Source organism: Hyperolius riggenbachi, chromosome 6 (assembly GCF_040937935.1).
Source record: "Hyperolius riggenbachi isolate aHypRig1 chromosome 6, aHypRig1.pri, whole genome shotgun sequence".
Taxonomy (NCBI): domain Eukaryota; kingdom Metazoa; phylum Chordata; class Amphibia; order Anura; family Hyperoliidae; genus Hyperolius; species Hyperolius riggenbachi.
This window is the reverse complement of record NC_090651.1, coordinates 270,008,350-270,029,155: the sequence shown is the minus strand read 5'-3', so window position 1 is coordinate 270,029,155 and position 20,806 is coordinate 270,008,350.

The window sequence follows — 20,806 nt, the reverse complement described above, 5'->3', positions numbered from 1 at the left end:
ATTCTGGCCACAAAAGTGATGGAAAAGATGTTTCAAAGGGTCTAACACCTGGAGGGGGGCATGGTGGAGTGGGATACACGCCAAAAGTCCCGGGGAAAAATCTGGATTTGACACAAAGCAGGGTTTTAAAGGCAGAAATTGCATTGCTAAATTGGAGGCCTAAAGTGCTTTAAAATATCTTGTGTGTATACATTAATCAGGTAGTGTAATTAGTGTACTGCTTCACATTGACAGACTAAACTCACTGTGTGAAGTCAATGAAGCAACGACCTTATTATCTTGGGTCAGGTGTGCCCCCCAACACACTCATATAGCCAGTCATTGCTTCATTGTGATACGCAAGACCCTTCACTGTGGCAAGGTAACGATCACGAAGGGGAATTGACACATGTACATGCCTTTTTTTTTTTTTGCAGCATGTACAAGCACCAGAAAATTTTTTATAGCGGCCGCTGCTAGCAGCGGCCTTAAAAATTCAGTAATCCACCTGGAGTCCTGGACCCTGTTGGTGGTGGCGGAGAAGGCAGTCAAGCGGCCTGCAGGCAGAGATGCTGTGTGGGAACCAACTTAGTCTTGGGGCAGGCAGTCACACGGCGTGCAGGCAGAGATGCTGTGTGTGGGGACTGTCTTCGGGCAGGCCTGACCGTGCTTTGCAGACCAGGCATCCGAGGTCAGATGGACCCTGGCCTTGACCCAACGCTGTGTGTCAGAGATGAAACCACTTGCCTTTCAACATCACGGGACAGTTTGGGTATCGCCTTTTTTGAGAAATATTTGCAGCATGCTATCTTCCACTGTGGTGTGTGACTTTGCTTTTGTGTGCTGCTTTTCCTCAGGTGGTCAACCCATTGCAGTTTGTGCTTTGGAATCCTGTGCCTTCGTAAGGTAGTTGTCCCTACGCGGGTCTTGGTCTTTCCACCACTTAATTTTCGATGGCAGAGAGTACAGATGACATTGCTCTCATCTGAGGCAGACACACAAAAAATGTCCACACCGCTGAGCCCTGGGATGATGGCAGGTGGAAGATATGTCACACTTCCGTGCGGAAGCTGAGGAAGATGAGGTGTTCTGTGTTAAATAGTCAACTATGTCCTGACAATCTTGGGAGTTGAAGGCATGTACTTTATTCTGAAATACTGTACTTTGGTCGAGGACCGCACGAAATCACGTCCGCACGACCTTCAACATACCTGCTGGGTGGCTGCCTCTGCCTGTTGTTTTGTACATATTGGGGAGGATGAAGTGAAAGGTATGCACTGACTTGACTAATACAATGTGCAGTCACACAGGTGCAGTGAAAAGGTATGCAGTGACTTCTGGTAGAACAATGTGCAGTCACACAGGTGCAGTGAAAGGTATGCAGTGACTGGTATTACAATACAATGTGCAGCTGTCACACAGGTGCAGTTAACAGGTATGCACGCTCTGGTATATAAAATAGCGTGCGGTCACACAGGTGCAGTGAGGGGTATGCAGCGACTGGTATTACAATACAATGTGCAGCTGTCACACACATAGGTGCAGTTCAAAGGTATGCACAGACTGGTATATAAAACTGTGTGCTGTCACACAGGTGCGGTGAAAGGTATGCACGGACTGGTATTACAAATGTGCAGCTGTCACACACACAGGTGCAGTTCAAAGGTATGCACAGACTGGTATATAAAACTGTGTGCTGTCACACAGGTGCGGTGAAAGGTATGCACGGACTGGTATTACAAATGTGCAGCTGTCACACACACAGGTACAGTGAACAGGTATGCAGTGAATGGTATATAAATACTGTGTGCTGTCACACAGGTGCAGTGAAAGGTATGCACGGGCTGGTATTACAAATGTGCAGCTGTCGCACACACAGGTGCAGTGAACAGGTATGCAGTGACTGGTATAAAAAACGGTGTGCTGTTACACAGGTGCAGTGAAAGGTATGCAAGGACTGGTATTACAAATGTGCAGCTGTCACACACACAGGTACAGTGAACAGGTATGCAGTGACTGGTATATAAAACTGCGTGCTGTTACACAGGTGCAGTGAAAGGTATGCACGGACTGGTATTACAAATGTGCAGCTGTCGCACACACAGATACAGTGAACAGGTATGCAGTGACTGGTATATAAAACTGTGTGCTGTTACACAGGTGCAGTGAAAGGTATGCACGGCCTGTTATTACAAATGTGCAGCTGTCGCACACACAGGTACAGTGAACAAGTATGCAGTGACTGGTATATAAAACTGTGTGCTGTTACACAGGTGCAGTGAAAGGTATGCACGGACTAGTATTACAAATATGAAGCTGTCATACACACAGGTACAGTGAACAGGTAGGCACTCAATGTGCTGGGCCTGGCACAGTATAGCAATTAGCAAGGGCCAGCTGCGACAGACAGGGCTGTATATGCAAGTGTCAGTGGGCCACACAAAAAAACAACAACACATCACAAGAACATTAGCTCTGAAAAGAGCTGTTTTGGGGTGCTTTTTAGCAATAAGTATCAGCAAGGAGCAAGCTAACAAGCCTAACAAGAGCCTAAGCTTTCCCTATCTCTGCAGCAACCTCTCTCCCTTCTCTCCCTAATAGAGCAGCACACAGAGTGAGATCATGGCCGACGCTGCTGCCTTATATAAAGGGGGGTGCCAGGAGGGAGTGCAGCCTGATTGGCTGCCATGTGTCTGCTGACTGTGATGTAGAAGGTCAAAGTTTGGCCCAATGATGTAGTATAGGGGACGGGTCGAACTTGTATAAAGTTTGCGTTCGATCACGAACGCGAACCCAAGATGTTCGCACGAATAAGTTTGCATGCGAACCGTTTGGGCCATCTCTATTCAGCTATTGTCCTCTCCTTTAACCCTTTAGACTGTAAGGCCGATTAGCCAGGGCCATCTTTCCCTTTTGTATTTTAATGCTGTGTAATGTGCATGCATATCTTCCACCATTGTTTAAAAATTTGTTATTGATTTGTTCACTGCACAAGCTGTAATCCACCTTGGTCTTGAAATGTGAACTGTATTGTTTATATTCGTATTGTTATACCTTGTATTCTGTTGTACAGTACCATGGAACATGCTGGCACATTCCAAGGGACCAGGAAAAGTGGTTTACTATATCAGAAATTGACCTAGAAATGACCCAGCATGCCCTGGTACATTCTCTGCTGCAAAGGACCAACTCTGTCCTCCCAGTGAAGATACAGTACAAGCACTTGCACATTTGGTGGACTACAAGGTTAAGTATACCTTTGGGATAGAGATGGCCCGAACTGAACCGGTGAACTTCCGGTGTTTGCGTTCATGGAGAACTTTTTCCCCCCATAGTGCATCATTAGGGTCAGCTTTGACCCTCTACATCACAGTCAGCAGGCACATTGTAGCCAATAAGGCTACACTCCCTCCTGGAGCCCCACCCCCCTTATAAAAGGCAGGCCGCGTCAGGCATTGGACTCACTCGTGTGCCTGCAGTAATTAGAGAAGGGAGAGCTGCTGCTGCTGCAGAGAGAGCTATAGGGAAAGTTTAGTTAAGCTCTTGTAGGCTTGTTAGCTTGCTCCTTGCTGATTCTTATTGAAAAGCACCACTCAACAGCTCTTTTGAGGGCTAATCTTGTTCTTGTGATCTGTTTTTTTTGTGTGTGTGTGTGTCCCACATACACTTGTGTTGCATAGACAACCTTGGTAATTCCTACTGTGCCACTGCTAGGCCCAGCACATTCAGTGACTACCTGTGTGTTTGACAGGCAGCTGCAGATTTGTAATCCCAATCACTGCACCTGTTCACTGTTCAGTGCACCTACCTACCTATACCTACATGAGCGCACGCATTTTTAATACCACCAGTCATTGCACCTGTTCAGGGTACCTGTGTGTGTGTGTGACAGGCAGCTGCACATTTGTAATCCCAATCACTGCACCTGTTCACTGTTCAGTGCACCTACCTACCTATACCTACGTGAGCGCACGCATTGTTAATACCACCAGTCATTGCACCTGTTCACGGTACCTGTGTGTGTGTGTGAGTGACAGGTGCACATTTGTAATTCCAATCACTGCAGTGCATACCTGTAACCTGTTCAGTGCACCAACGTGAGCGCAAGCAGTGTAATATACCACCAGCTGAACCATTGCACCTGTTCACTGTACCTGTGTGTGACAGGTGCACATTTGTAATACCAATCCCTGCATACCTGTTCACTGCACCTGTGTGACCGCACGCTGTTTAGTATACCCGTCCGTGCATACCTGTTAACTGCCCCTGTGTGACAGCTGCACATTGTATTGTAATACCAGTCACTGCTACCTGTTCACTGCACCTGTGTGACCGCACGCTGTTTAGTATACCAGTCCGTGCATACCTGTTAGATCTATGCGCCCGAGCTCCGCACGGCTTTTGTTAAGGTTATCTGTTTTATTGACCTGAGGAAGCGGGCTGAGTCCCGTGAAACACGTTGTCTACAGTATAACCGTTATTTTAATAAAGACTCCTTTTTCTACCCACGTGAGTCTTCTTTGGAGGTAAGAGACCTTCTCATCATACCATATATTTTTATTTACTTTTATTTTTATTTATCTAATTTTATGAGTAAAATTATCTAGTTGTTGCTACAACATACTTTTGGGCGCCTCCACCAACGTGCTTCACATGATACTGCCATGGATGCCACGTAGGATCCTAAGAGACACAATGACCAAGGGGACAGTTTAGAGGGGGAGTCAGAGAGGAGTAGGAAGAGACAAGTTGCTGAAAGAAGCAGGGGGAGCTCGTCGTCAGAAACAGCTGGTGGCAGTGTCCGGCGCCATGTATCGCCACCTATGTACAGCAAGCCAACATGCCCTTCAATGTCAGCTGCTGACGCCACCATAGTGCCCACAACTCAGGGTGGCTCAGCGGTGTGGAAATTTTTTAGTGTGTATGCCAAAGATCAGAGCAATGCCATCTGTACTCTCTGCCACCAGAAATTGAGCTGTGGAAAGGCCAACACCCACGTAGGGACAACTGCCTTACGAAGGCACATGCTGAAAAGGCACAAACTGCAATGGGAAGACCACCTGAGCAAAAGCAGCACACAAAAGCAAAGCCACCCTCCATCTCCTCTTCCTCCTTCAGGTGCATCATCTTCTTCAGCCGCTTTCTCCCTTGCATCTTCACAATCACAGCCAACCTCCTCCACTCCTTCTCTCACCTTGAGCGGCTCCTGCTCCTCTGCCCACAGCAGTAGCCAGGTGTCCATGAGGGAAATCTTTAAGCGGAAGAAGCCAATGTCTGCCAGTCACCCCCTTACCCGGCGTCTGACAGCTGGCTTGGCAGAACTGTTATCCCGCCAGCTGTTACCATACCAGCTGGTGGACTCTGAGGCCTTCCGAAAATTTGTGGCCATTGGGACACCATAGTGGAAGATGCCAGGCCACAATTATTTCTCCAAAAAGGAGATACCCAAACTGTACCATGAAGTTGAGAGGCAAGTGGTGTCATCTCTGGCACACAGCGTTGGGTCAAGGGTCCATCTGACCACGGATGCCTGGTCTGCCAAGCATGGTCAGGACAGGTACATTACTTACACAGACCATTGGGTCAATCTGGTGGCCGCTGGCAAGCAGGGAGTACGTGGCTGTGCAGCGGACCTAGTGACACCTCCACGGCTTGCAGGCAGGCCTGCTGCCACCTCCTTTCCTCCTGCTACATCCTATTCGCTGTCGTCCTCCTCCTCCTCCTTGGCTGAGTGGCAGTTCAACTCTACTGGTGCTGCGATCTCCTCTCCAGCTACACAGCCCCAGCTCCCCTGGGCCTATGCTGCATGCCAGGTAGGACGGTGTCACGCCATCTTAGACATGTCTTGCCTCAAAGCGGAGAGACACACTGGAGCAGCTCTCCTGGCTGCTCTGAACAAACAGGTGGATCAGAGGCTGACCCCGCACCAACTGGAGATCGGCAACGTGTTGTGTGACAACGGCAGCAATCTCATTTCGGCTTTGCATTTGGGAAAGCTGACACATGTACCCTGCATGGCACATGTGCTCAATCTCATAATTCAGAGATTTGTGTCTAAGTACCCAGGCTTACAGGACGTCCTAAAGCAGTCCAGGAAGGTGTGTGGGCATTTCAGGCGGTCTTACATGGCCATGGCTTGCTTTGCCGATATTCAGGGGAGAAACAACTTGCCGGTGAGACGCTTGATTTGCGATAGCCCAACTCGCTGGAATTCGACCCTTCTGATGTTCGACCGCCTGCTACAACAGGAGAAAGCCGTCAAACAGTATCTCTACGACTACAGTCAAAGGACATAGACTAGGGAGATGGAGATTTTCTGGCCGAAGTACTGGACACTTGAGGAGGTGACAAACCTGGTGAGTCGCAGTGAAGGCGACATCAGCGACTTGATCCCATATGCCTTCTTCCTGGAGCATGCCGTGCGCAGAGTGGTGGATCAAGCTGTGGAGGAGCGTGAACAGGAACAGGAACAGGAGGAAGAGTTGCGGGATCAATTCTCAGCAGAAGCAGATGATTCCTCAACACCTGCGGCAGTGCAGAGGGGGGAGGAGGAGGAAGATTCATGTGGGGAGGAGGAGTCCGATGATGAGGAAGGTGTTGTTTTGGCGGAGGAGGATGAGGCGGAATAACAACCGCAGCAGGTGTCGCAGGGGGCTTGTGCTGCTCAACTTTCCCATGGTATTGTTCGTGGCTGGGGGGAGGAGGAGAACTTAGCTGACATCACTGAGGAAGAGCAAGAGGCGATGGATAGTACGTCTGCATCCAACTTTGTACAGATGGGCGTCTTTCATGCTGTCCAGCCTGTGGAGGGAACCCCGTATAAAAAAACTCAAGGGGAATGAGCTGTACTGGGTGGCCACGCTACTAGACTCTGGGTATAGGCACAGGAGCCACTCAAGGTGAGAGAAGGAGTGAAGGAGGTTGGCTGTGATTGTGGAGATGCAAGTGAGAAAGCGGCTGAAGAAGATGATGCACCTGAAGGAGGAAGAGGAGAAGGAGGGTGGCTTTGCTTTTGTGTGCTGCTTTTGCTCAGTTGGTCTTCCCATTGCAGTTTGTGCCTTTTGGTGGAGATGGTTTCAAATCACCAGAAGGCAGAAAGGATGCAGCACTTGCAGAACAAGCTGGCAACTATGCTTTACAATGTGTTCAAGGGTGATGTCACAGCACAACGGAATAAAGGTACCACTGCCAGTAATCCTCCTCCCATGTCCACACAGGCATGGACAGGACGCTCCAGCGATCTCATGGTGTTGTCAGACATGCGGACATTCTTTAGTCCAACGCCTCGCCTTAGTGCTTCTGAATCCACCCTCCACCAATGCCTGGACTGGCAGGTAGCCGACTACCTGGCCTTAAGTGTGGATGTAGACACTATGAGCAGCGATGAACCCTTGGACTACTAGGTGCGCACTGCGCAGGCTTGACCTGTGGCCAGAGCTGTCACAATTTGCCATCCAACTTCTGTCTTGCCCTGCCTCAAGCGTCCTGTCAGAAAGGACCTTCAGCGCAGCTGGAGGCATTGTCACTGAGAAGAGAAGTCGCCTAAGTCAAAAAAGTGTTCAGTACCTCACCTTTATCAAAATGAATGAGGCATGGAACCCAGAGGGCTACTGCCCGCCCGAAGACTAGGTCAGTCCCTGCACACAGCATCTCTGCCTGCACGTCGTGTGACTGCCTGCCCCATGACTAAGTTGCACCCCACACAACATCTCTGCCTGCAGGCCGCTTGACTGCCTTCTCCACCACCACCAACAGGGTCCAGGACTCCAGGCGGATTCCTGAATTTTTAAGGCCGCTGCTAGCTGCGGCTGCTATAATAATTTTGCTGGTGCGCGTACATGCCTGCCTAATTTTTCTGGCTGCACTGCGGCTGCAACAACAAAACAAAAGGCATGTACATGTGTCAATTCCCCTTCGTGATCGTTACCTTGCCGCGGTGAAGGGGCTTACGTATCACAATGAAGCAATGACCGATGGCTATATGCAGGCACGTGCACAGGGGGTGCTCTGGGTGCCCAGGCACCCCCCTTTTTAAAATCTTCAAAAAAAGGCCCCTCTCGCTGCGCAAAATAAGCTCCGCCCCCGACCGCGATAAGCCCCGCCCACTCGCGGGAAGCTCCGCCCCTGCCTGGGACACTTTCAAGTGAAGAGGCCCAGACAGGAATCCTAGTGTGGCATACTGACCTCTCCCTCCACCTAGGACCCAGTGACCACTCCCTTCCCTAGCACTCACAGTGACCTCTCCCTCCACCTAGGACCCTTACTGACCTCTCCCTCCCCAGCACCCACAGGGACCTCTCCCTCCATCTAGCACCCATAGAGACCTCTCCCTCCACCTAGGACCCACAGTGACCTCTATCTTACCCAGCACCCACAGTGACCTCTATCTTACCCAGCACCCACAGTGACCTCTCCCTCCACCTAGCACCCACAGTGACCTCTCCCTCCACCTAGCACCCACAGTGACCTCTCCCTCCACCTGGGACCCATAGTGACCTCTCCCTCCATCTAGCACCCACAGTGACCTCTCCCTCCACCTAGGACCCATAGTGACCTCTCCCTCCCCCAGCACCCACAGTGACCTCTCCCTCCATCTAGCACCCACAGTGACCTCTCCCTCCACCTAGCACCCACAGTGACCTCTCCCTCCCCAGCACGCACAGTGACCTCTCCCTCCACCTAGCACTCACAGTGATCTCTCCCTCCACCTAGGACTCATAGTGACCTCTCCCTCCCCCAGCACCCGCAGTGACCTCTCCCTCCACCTAGCACCCACAGTGACCTCTCCCTCCCCCAGCACCCACAGTGACCTCTCCCTCCACCTAGCACCCACAGTGACCTCTCTCTCCCAAGCTCTAGCAGTGATCCTGCCTACCCTAGCACCCACACTGACCTATCACTCCCCCAGCACCCACAGTGATTTTTCCCTCCCCCAGTGGCTGCCCTCCTGTCCCCTGCAGCACCCACAGGGACCTCCCATCCCAAAAGCAGCACCTACAGTGACCTCTCCCATTGCCAGCGCCCACAGTGGCTTCTCCCAACACCCAGCATCCACTCCCTCCTCCAGTAACCACACTGACTTCTCCCAGCACCCACAGTGGTCTACCCTTCCCCCAGCACCCACACTGACCTCTACCTCCCTTAGCAGCAACTATGCCATTCATAGCAGCAGCCATAGTGACCTCCCACACCCTGCACCCACAATGACCTCTGCCTCCCGAGACCCACAGTGATCTCCCCCAAAGGACCCACAGTGACCTCCCTTTCCTCCAGCACCCATACTGACCTCTACTTTCCACAGCACCCACAGTTACTTCTCCCCCCAGCACCCACAGTGACCTACCCTTCCCCCATCAACCACACTGACCTCGACCTCCCCTAGCAGCAACTATGCCATTCATAGCAGTACCCACAGTGACCTCCCACCCCCCTGCACCCACAGCAATCCCACCAATATTCAGCACCCACATTACACTCAACCAGTAATCCCCACTATAGCAAGCACCCAGTACTTGCACCAAGCACCCTGCACCCAATACTCACATCCGGCCTCAATATGGCACGTAGTACTTGCATCAAACAGCCACATGACACCCAATACCTGCACCCCTTCACCCTATAGCTGGCACCCAGTACTCACACCTACATGGCACAGTACTTGCACCCAGCTCTGACATGTCACTCACTACTCATACCTGCACACAGCCTCCACATGGCACCCACTCACATAACCAGTACTAGCACCCGATGTACCTGCACTCAGAACCCACGTGACACACAACACCCACCCAGAGCTAGCACCCAGTTCAGGCATGGCACCAAGTATTTGCACCTATATGATACCCAGTACCTGCACCCAACACCCACATGTTTCATCTGCAGTAGTTCCAGTTGCACTAAGCCTCCACTTGGTGCCCAGCACCCACACCAAGCACTCACATATGACATCCAGTACTTGCACCCAGAACTCAAAAGGGACTGAGTACCTGCAATCAACACCTACATGATGGTTGATACACACCCATACAGCCAGAATCCACATGACACCCTGTGCCAGCACCCAGAACCCACATGGCACCCAGCATCTGCCTTTAGCACCAACATGACAACAAATATCCCACTAGCCAGCACCCATCACCCATATGTCACCATGCACTCACTCCCAGTACCCACTTGACACTCAGTATTTGCACCTAAGACCCACAACACCCACATGGCACAGTACTCACACGTCACCAAGTTCCAAAGCCATTATATGCACCTAGTACCCGTCCATGGCCAGCACCCAAATAGCACCCAGTACCCATCCTTAGTCCGAACCCATATGAGACTCGGTAATCTCCCATGGCACACATCCAGACCACGCATGGCACTCCCTACTCACTCTTGTCCAACACTCACATGGCTCCCTGTACCAATTAGCACTCACATGGCACCCACTATTGTTTATCACCATCTGCTACTCATTCAGCACCCAATACTGGGTTGGGTGCTGATCAAGAAGGACAGAGGTCCCAGTAATGAAAGGTGAGTCTGTGTCTCCACAGTGGGCTCCACCTATCACTGCTGATTTGAGGGTGGTAGCACCAAAAGAGTTGGAAGGAGACACACAGTCTACCTATAAAGGTGTGTGTGTGTGTGTGTGTGTGTGTGTGTGTGTGTGTGTGTGTGTGTGTGTGTATGGGGGGGGGGGGGGTTAAGACTGCCTTATGCTTTACGAAGAGGGGGTATTACATACACAATTTAGCACAATTTATCAATTTCAAATTTGAGCACCTCATCCTTGAGGATCCTCTGCATGGCCCTGCCCCTTCCTGCAGCACCCACACTGACCTCTACTTTTCCCATCAGCCACCTCTTCCCCTCATAGCTGGCACCCAGTACTCACACTCACATGACACCAAGTATCTGCACCCAGGCCTAAAATTGCACCCAGTACTCACACCTGCACACAGCTTCCACATGGCACCCACTATCTGCTCCAAGCACCCACTTAACCCGTACCCGCACCCAAATTACCTGCATTCAAAACCCATGTGATGCCCAAAGCCCACCCATAGCCAGCACCCAGTACAGGCATGGCACCAAGTATTTGCACCCTGTCACATTCAGTACCTGCACCCAGCACCCACATGACATCCAGTACATGCACCCAGATCTTACATGGCACTAAGTTCTTGCAATCAACACCCGCATGACACTCGATACCCAACCATAGCCAGAACCCACATGACATTCTGTACTCACACCCAGAACCCACATGGCACTCTGTACTCACACCCAGAACCCACATGGCACTCTGTACTCACACCCAGAACCCACGTGGCACTCTGTACTCACACCCAGAACCCACATGGCACCCATCATCTGCATTCAGCAGCATGACAATCAATACCCCCCTAGCCAGAAATGAGGAGGGGGGGCATGCGGGTGAAGGCATTTCCAGGCCCCTTTTTTAAATTTGAGCACCCCCCACTTAAGGACCCTCTGCATGGCCCTGGCTATATGAGTGTCTTGGGGGTGGCACACCAAAGATAATAAGGTCGTTGCTTCATTATGGACAGACCAAAATCGATCAGCTGGACAGTCACTGTTTTTCTGTCATTCAGCTACCTTAGCCTGGCGACCATATGGGCTTGAAAACCGCTATTGCCTGCACTCTCGCTATGGTGCACACCAGTCCAGCACGGCCGTCACAACACAAACAGCTGTTTGCGGTGTATTACACAGTGAGTTTGGTCTGTCAGTGTGAAGCAGTACTCTAATTACACTCCCTCATTGATGTATACACATGCAAGATGTTTTAAAGCACTTTAGGCCTCCAATTTAGCATGCAATCTGATTTCTGCCCTTAAAACGCTGCTTTGTGTCAAATCCAGATTTTTCCACGGGACTTTTGACGTGTAACCCACTCCCCCATGCAAAAACTCAGATGTTAAACCCCTTGAAACATCTTTTCCATCACTTTTGTGGCCAGCATAATGCTTCATACACACTTGAGATAAAAGTCTTTGGAAAATGCAAGATCACAGACAGGGGCGTAGCAATAGGGGATGCAGAGGTAGCGACCGCATCGGGGCCCTTGGGCCAGAGGGGCCCAGAGTGGCCCTCTCTCAACTGCAGTATTAGCTCTCTATTGGTCCTGTGCTCATAATAATCACTTCTACAGATACTTTGAACAGTAGTAATCATTAACAAACTGTTCCCCATCCCCTTCTTGCACCTCTGACACTGTAGTTGCCATTGGAAGGTTTTGGTGCGCCGTATCAATTGTTATGTATAGAGTGCTTGGGGGGCCCCATTGTAAAACTTGCATCGGGGCCCACAGCTCCTTAGCTACGCCACTGATCACAGACCAATTTTACCCCCTTCCATGTAGTATGAGAGCCATACTCTACACAGTCTATTCTATGGAGCTGTACTCCCCATCAGATAAAATTTTTGCAGGATGCTGCACACAAAGATGCCCGTACACACTCAAAAGATCATTATCTGCAAAAGATCTGTTCCTGCAAAAGATCCATTCCTGCAAAATGCATTCATAGTCTATGAGATCTGCAGATCCTCATACACACTTGGTTTAACAGACATTTATCTGCAGATCATCTGCAGATCAGATCCATCAGGATGGATCTTCAGATCTGCAGATGATTGCCAGATATGCAGATGAAGGGCTTGATTCACAAAGCGGTGCTAACCTACTTAGCACGTCTAAAGTCTTTAGGCGCGCTAACCAGGGTGCTAAGTAGGTTAGCACCGGTTTTGAGAAATCCGGTGCTAACCTACTTAGCACCCTGGTTAGCACGTCTAAAGACTTTAGACGTGCTAAGTAGGTTAGCACCGCTTTGTGAATCAAGCCCGAAGTCTGTTAAACCAAGTGTGTATGAGGATCTGCAGATCTCATAGACTATGAATGCATTTTGCAGGAATGGATTTTTTGCAGGAACAGATCTTTTGCAGATAATGATCTTTTGAATGTGTACGGGCATCTTTGTGTGCAGCATCTTGCAAAGATTTTATCTGATGGGGAGTGCAGCTCCATAGAATAGACTGTGTAGAGTATGGCTCTCATACTACATGGAATGGGGTAAAATTGGTCTGTGATCTTGCATTTTCCAAAGACTTTTATCTCAAGTGTGTATGAAGCATTAGTGTTTCTAGTTTTCAAAGTTTGCCTCCCCATTGAAGTCTATTGCGGTTCGCAAAAGTTTGCATGTTCGCGAACGTTTGCGGAGGTTCGCGAACCGAAAATCGGAGGTTTGGGCCATCTCTACTTAGGGCTGGACAAATTGCTAGTACAGTATCCATGGCTCGTTAAAATTTCCATTTGTCACTGAATAGAGACAGCCACTCGCTTCCTGTAAGTGGCGCCGATACCTCCGTGGGAAGGACATGTAGTAGCACGTGTCTTGCAAATAGAGATGGCCCGAACGGATCGCTGGCGAACGGTTCCAGGCGAACTTCCGGTGGTTCGTGTTCGCCATGTAAGGCAAACTTTTCCGGAAGTTCAGTTTGCCCCCATAGTGCACCATTAGGGTCAACTTTGACCCTCTACATCACAGTCAGCAGGCACATTGTAGCCAATCGGGCTACACTCCCTCGTGGAGCCATGCCCCCCTTTATAAAAGGCAGGCTCCGCCAGCCATTACACTCACCCGTGTGCCTGCATTAATTAGAGAAGGGTCAGCTGCATCAGACTCTCTCATAGGGAAAGATTAGTTAGGCTGTTGTAGGCTTGTTAGCTTGCTCCTTGCTGATTTTTATTGCTAAAATAGCACCCTACAACAGCTCTTTTGAGAGCTAATCTTGTTCTTGTGATCTATTTTTTTTTCTGTGTGTCCCACTGCCACTTGTGTTGCATAGACAGCCTTGCTAATTCATACTGTGTGTTTGCCACTGCCAGGCCCAGCACATTCAGTGACTACCTGTGTGTGTGACAGGTGCACATTGTAATATCCCGTACTGCATATACCTACTTGTTGTGTTCAGTGCACCCACCTCATCACTGCATATACCTACCTGTTGTGTTCAGTGAACGCACCTCATCACTGCATATACCTACCTGTTGTGTTCAGTGAACCCACCTTACCACTGCATATACCTACCTGTTGTGTTCAGTGAACCCACCTCATCACTGCATATACCTACTTGTTGTGTTCAGTGAACCCACCTCATCACTGCATATACCTACCTGTTGTGGTCAGTGGCACGCTTTGCGGACATTCAGCGGAAAAACAACTTGCCGGTGAGACGCTTGATATGTGATAGCCCGACTCGCTGGAATTCGACCCTGGTCATGTTCTCTCGCCTGCTAGAACAGGAGAAAGCCGTCACCCAGTATCTGTACAATTACAGTAGAAGGACACAATCTGGGGAGATGGGGATGTTGTGGCCCAACAACTGGACACTGATGCGAAATGCATGCAGGCTCATGCGGCCATTTGAGGAGGTGACCAACCTGGTGAGTCGCAGTGAAGGCACCATCAGACTTGCCCTCCATAACAGATTCTCGTTAAAGGATTTAAAGTTGATTCATTTCACATATACAGCAGGGCCTCGAAAGTCCTCCTGTGTTGTTATTTTTGGTCACTACCTCGGGACGTGCATGCCTGCCTGCTGCCTTCCTTGGATGTGTGGTGGTAGCCGTTTCTTAGGCTCCCACTCCGGACCGGAATCGAACCAGGATTCCCCGGCCATTACCCGTGGTCACTCACAATGGCAGACTTACCCTCCATAAGATTCTCGTTGCAGGTACTGAACAGCAAGCAGAACAAGTATTTAAAAAAATAGATGTAAGCTTTAACAATGGTAAAGAAAGAACCATTGAAAGTTGATAAGGCAGTCAGACATTACCTGACATCACTGAGTGAGGAAGAGCAATCTCACCATGGTGCGCACCAGTCCAGCATGGCCGTCACTACACAAACAGCTGTTTGCGGTGTATTACACAGTGAGTTTGGTCTGTCAGTGTGAAGCAGTACTCTAATTACACTCCCTCATTGATGTATACACATGCAAGATGTTTTAAAGCACTTTAGGCCTCCAATTTAGCATGCAATCTGATTTCTGCCCTTAAAACGCTGCTTTGTGTCAAATCCAGATTTTTCCACGGGACTTTTGACGTGTAACCCACTCCCCCATGCAAAAACTCAGATGTTAGACCCCTTGAAACATCTTTTCCATCACTTTTGTGGCCAGCATAATGCTTCATACACACTTGAGATAAAAGTCTTTGGAAAATGCAAGATCACAGACAGGGGCGTAGCAATAGGGGATGCAGAGGTAGCGACCGCATCGGGGCCCTTGGGCCAGAGGGGCCCAGAGTGGCCCTCTCTCAACTGCAGTATTAGCTCTCTATTGGTCCTGTGCTCATAATAATCACTTCTACAGATACTTTGAACAGTAGTAATCATTAACAAACTGTTCCCCATCCCCTTCTTGCACCTCTGACACTGTAGTTGCCATTGGAAGGTTTTGGTGCACCGTATCAATTGTTATGTATAGAGTGCTTGGGGGGCCCCATTGTAAAACTTGCATCGGGGCCCACAGCTCCTTAGCTACGCCACTGATCACAGACCAATTTTACCCCCTTCCATGTAGTATGAGAGCCATACTCTACACAGTCTATTCTATGGAGCTGTACTCCCCATCAGATAAAATTTTTGCAGGATGCTGCACACAAAGATGCCAGTACACACTCAAAAGATCATTATCTGCAAAAGATCTGTTCCTGCAAAAGATCCATTCCTGCAAAATGCATTCATAGTCTATGAGATCTGCAGATCCTCATACACACTTGGTTTAACAGACAATCATCTGCAGATCATCTGCAGATCAGATCCACCAGGATGGATCTTCAGATCTGCAGATGATTGCCAGATATGCAGATGAAGGGCTTGATTCACAAAGCGGTGCTAACCTACTTAGCACGTCTAAAGTCTTTAGGCGCGCTAACCAGGGTGCTAAGTAGGTTAGCACCGGTTTTGAGAAATCCGGTGCTAACCTACTTAGCACCCTGGTTAGCACGTCTAAAGACTTTAGACGTGCTAAGTAGGTTAGCACCGCTTTGTGAATCAAGCCCGAAGTCTGTTAAACCAAGTGTGTATGAGGATCTGCAGATCTCATAGACTATGAATGCATTTTGCAGGAATGGATTTTTTGCAGGAACAGATCTTTTGCAGATAATGATCTTTTGAATGTGTACGGGCATCTTTGTGTGCAGCATCTTGCAAAGATTTTATCTGATGGGGAGTGCAGCTCCATAGAATAGACTGTGTAGAGTATGGCTCTCATACTACATGGAATGGGGTAAAATTGGTCTGTGATCTTGCATTTTCCAAAGACTTTTATCTCAAGTGTGTATGAAGCATTAGTGTTTCTAGTTTTCAAAGTTTGCCTCCCCATTGAAGTCTATTGCGGTTCGCAAAAGTTTGCATGTTCGCGAACGTTTGCGGAGGTTCGCGAACCGAAAATCGGAGGTTTGGGCCATCTCTACTTAGGGCTGGACAAATTGCTAGTACAGTATCCATGGCTCGTTAAAATTTCCATTTGTCACTGAATAGAGACAGCCACTCGCTTCCTGTAAGTGGCGCCGATACCTCCGTGGGAAGGACGTGTAGTAGCACGTGTCTTGCAAATAGAGATGGCCCGAACGGATCGCTGGCGAACGGTTCCAGGCGAACTTCCGGTGGTTCGTGTTCGCCATGTAAGGCAAACTTTTCCGGAAGTTCAGTTTGCCCCCATAGTGCACCATTAGGGTCAACTTTGACCCTCTACATCACAGTCAGCAGGCACATTGTAGCCAATCGGGCTACACTCCCTCGTGGAGCCATGCCCCCCTTTATAAAAGGCAGGCTCCGCCAGCCATTACACTCACCCGTGTGCCTGCATTAATTAGAGAAGGGTCAGCTGCATCAGACTCTCTCATAGGGAAAGATTAGTTAGGCTGTTGTAGGCTTGTTAGCTTGCTCCTTGCTGATTTTTATTGCTAAAATAGCACCCTACAACAGCTCTTTTGAGAGCTAATCTTGTTCTTGTGATCTATTTTTTTTTCTGTGTGTCCCACTGCCACTTGTGTTGCATAGACAGCCTTGCTAATTCATACTGTGTGTTTGCCACTGCCAGGCCCAGCACATTCAGTGACTACCTGTGTGTGTGACAGGTGCACATTGTAATATCCCGTACTGCATATACCTACTTGTTGTGTTCAGTGCACCCACCTCATCACTGCATATACCTACCTGTTGTGTTCAGTGAACCCACCTCATCACTGCATATACCTACCTGTTGTGTTCAGTGAACCCACCTCATCACTGCATATACCTACCTGTTGTGGTCAGTGGCACGCTTTGCGGACATTCAGCGGAAAAACAACTTGCCGGTGAGACGCTTGATATGTGATAGCCCGACTCGCTGGAATTCGACCCTGGTTATGTTCTCTCGCCTGCTAGAACAGGAGAAAGCCGTCACCCAGTATCTGTACAATTACAGTAGAAGGACACAATCTGGGGAGATGGGGATGTTGTGGCCCAACAACTGGACACTGATGCGAAATGCATGCAGGCTCATGCGGCCATTTGAGGAGGTGACCAACCTGGTGAGTCGCAGTGAAGGCACCATCAGACTTGCCCTCCATAACAGATTCTCGTTAAAGGATTTAAAGTTGATTCATTTCACATATACAGCAGGGCCTCGAAAGTCCTCCTGTGTTGTTATTTTTGGTCACTACCTCGGGACGTGCATGCCTGCCTGCTGCCTTCCTTGGATGTGTGGTGGTAGCCGTTTCTTAGGCTCCCACTCCGGACCGGAATCGAACCAGGATTCCCCGGCCATTACCCGTGGTCACTCACAATGGCAGACTTACCCTCCATAAGATTCTCGTTGCAGGTACTGAACAGCAAGCAGAACAAGTATTTAAAAAAATAGATGTAAGCTTTAACAATGGTAAAGAAAGAACCATTGAAAGTTGATAAGGCAGTCAGACATTACCTGACATCACTGAGTGAGGAAGAGCAATCTCACCATGGTGCGCACCAGTCCAGCATGGCCGTCACTACACAAACAGCTGTTTGCGGTGTATTACACAGTGAGTTTGGTCTGTCAGTGTGAAGCAGTACTCTAATTACACTCCCTCATTGATGTATACACATGCAAGATGTTTTAAAGCACTTTAGGCCTCCAATTTAGCATGCAATCTGATTTCTGCCCTTAAAACGCTGCTTTGTGTCAAATCCAGATTTTTCCACGGGACTTTTGACGTGTAACCCACTCCCCCATGCAAAAACTCAGATGTTAGACCCCTTGAAACATCTTTTCCATCACTTTTGTGGCCAGCATAATGCTTCATACACACTTGAGATAAAAGTCTTTGGAAAATGCAAGATCACAGACAGGGGCGTAGCAATAGGGGATGCAGAGGTAGCGACCGCATCGGGGCCCTTGGGCCAGAGGGGCCCAGAGTGGCCCTCTCTCAACTGCAGTATTAGCTCTCTATTGGTCCTGTGCTCATAATAATCACTTCTACAGATACTTTGAACAGTAGTAATCATTAACAAACTGTTCCCCATCCCCTTCTTGCACCTCTGACACTGTAGTTGCCATTGGAAGGTTTTGGTGCACCGTATCAATTGTTATGTATAGAGTGCTTGGGGGGCCCCATTGTAAAACTTGCATCGGGGCCCACAGCTCCTTAGCTACGCCACTGATCACAGACCAATTTTACCCCCTTCCATGTAGTATGAGAGCCATACTCTACACAGTCTATTCTATGGAGCTGTACTCCCCATCAGATAAAATTTTTGCAGGATGCTGCACACAAAGATGCCCGTACACACTCAAAAGATCATTATCTGCAAAAGATCTGTTCCTGCAAAAGATCCATTCCTGCAAAATGCATTCATAGTCTATGAGATCTGCAGATCCTCATACACACTTGGTTTAACAGACAATCATCTGCAGATCATCTGCAGATCAGATCCACCAGGATGGATCTTCAGATCTGCAGATGATTGCCAGATATGCAGATGAAGGGCTTGATTCACAAAGCGGTGCTAACCTACTTAGCACGTCTAAAGTCTTTAGGCGCGCTAACCAGGGTGCTAAGTAGGTTAGCACCGGTTTTGAGAAATCCGGTGCTAACCTACTTAGCACCCTGGTTAGCACGTCTAAAGACTTTAGACGTGCTAAGTAGGTTAGCACCGCTTTGTGAATCAAGCCCGAAGTCTGTTAAACCAAGTGTGTATGAGGATCTGCAGATCTCATAGACTATGAATGCATTTTGCAGGAATGGATTTTTTGCAGGAACAGATCTTTTGCAGATAATGATCTTTTGAATGTGTACGGGCATCTTTGTGTGCAGCATCTTGCAAAGATTTTATCTGATGGGGAGTGCAGCTCCATAGAATAGACTGTGTAGAGTATGGCTCTCATACTACATGGAATGGGGTAAAATTGGTCTGTGATCTTGCATTTTCCAAAGACTTTTATCTCAAGTGTGTATGAAGCATTAGTGTTTCTAGTTTTCAAAGTTTGCCTCCCCATTGAAGTCTATTGCGGTTCGCAAAAGTTTGCATGTTCGCGAACGTTTGCGGAGGTTCGCGAACCGAAAATCGGAGGTTTGGGCCATCTCTACTTAGGGCTGGACAAATTGCTAGTACAGTATCCATGGCTCGTTAAAATTTCCATTTGTCACTGAATAGAGACAGCCACTCGCTTCCTGTAAGTGGCGCCGATACCTCCGTGGGAAGGACGTGTAGTAGCACGTGTCTTGCAAATAGAGATGGCCCGAACGGATCGCTGGCGAACGGTTCCAGGCGAACTTCCGGTGGTTCGTGTTCGCCATGTAAGGCAAACTTTTCCGGAAGTTCAGTTTGCCCCCATAGTGCACCATTAGGGTCAACTTTGACCCTCTACATCACAGTCAGCAGGCACATTGTAGCCAATCGGGCTACACTCCCTCGTGGAGCCATGCCCCCCTTTATAAAAGGCAGGCTCCGCCAGCCATTACACTCACCCGTGTGCCTGCATTAATTAGAGAAGGGTCAGCTGCATCAGACTCTCTCATAGGGAAAGATTAGTTAGGCTGTTGTAGGCTTGTTAGCTTGCTCCTTGCTGATTTTTATTGCTAAAATAGCACCCTACAACAGCTCTTTTGAGAGCTAATCTTGTTCTTGTGATCTATTTTTTTTTCTGTGTGTCCCACTGCCACTTGTGTTGCATAGACAGCCTTGCTAATTCATACTGTGTGTTTGCCACTGCCAGGCCCAGCACATTCAGTGACTACCTGTGTGTGTGACAGGTGCACATTGTAATATCCCGTACTGCATATACCTACTTGTTGTGTTCAGTGCACCCACCTCATCACTGCATATACCTACCTGTTGTGTTCAGTGAACGCACCTCATCACTGCATATACCTACCTGTTGTGTTCAGTGAACCCACCTTACCACTGCATATACCTACCTGTTGTGTTCAGTGAACCCACCTCATCACTGCATATACCTACTTGTTGTGTTCAGTGAACCCACCTCATCACTGCATATACCTACCTGTTGTGTTCAGTGAACCCACCTCATCACTGCATATACCTACCTGTTGTGGTCAGTGGCACGCTTTGCGGACATTCAGCGGAAAAACAACTTGCCGGTGAGACGCTTGATATGTGATAGCCCGACTCGCTGGAATTCGACCCTGGTTATGTTCTCTCGCCTGCTAGAACAGGAGAAAGCCGTCACCCAGTATCTGTACAATTACAGTAGAAGGACACAATCTGGGGAGATGGGGATGTTGTGGCCCAACAACTGGACACTGATGCGAAATGCATGCAGG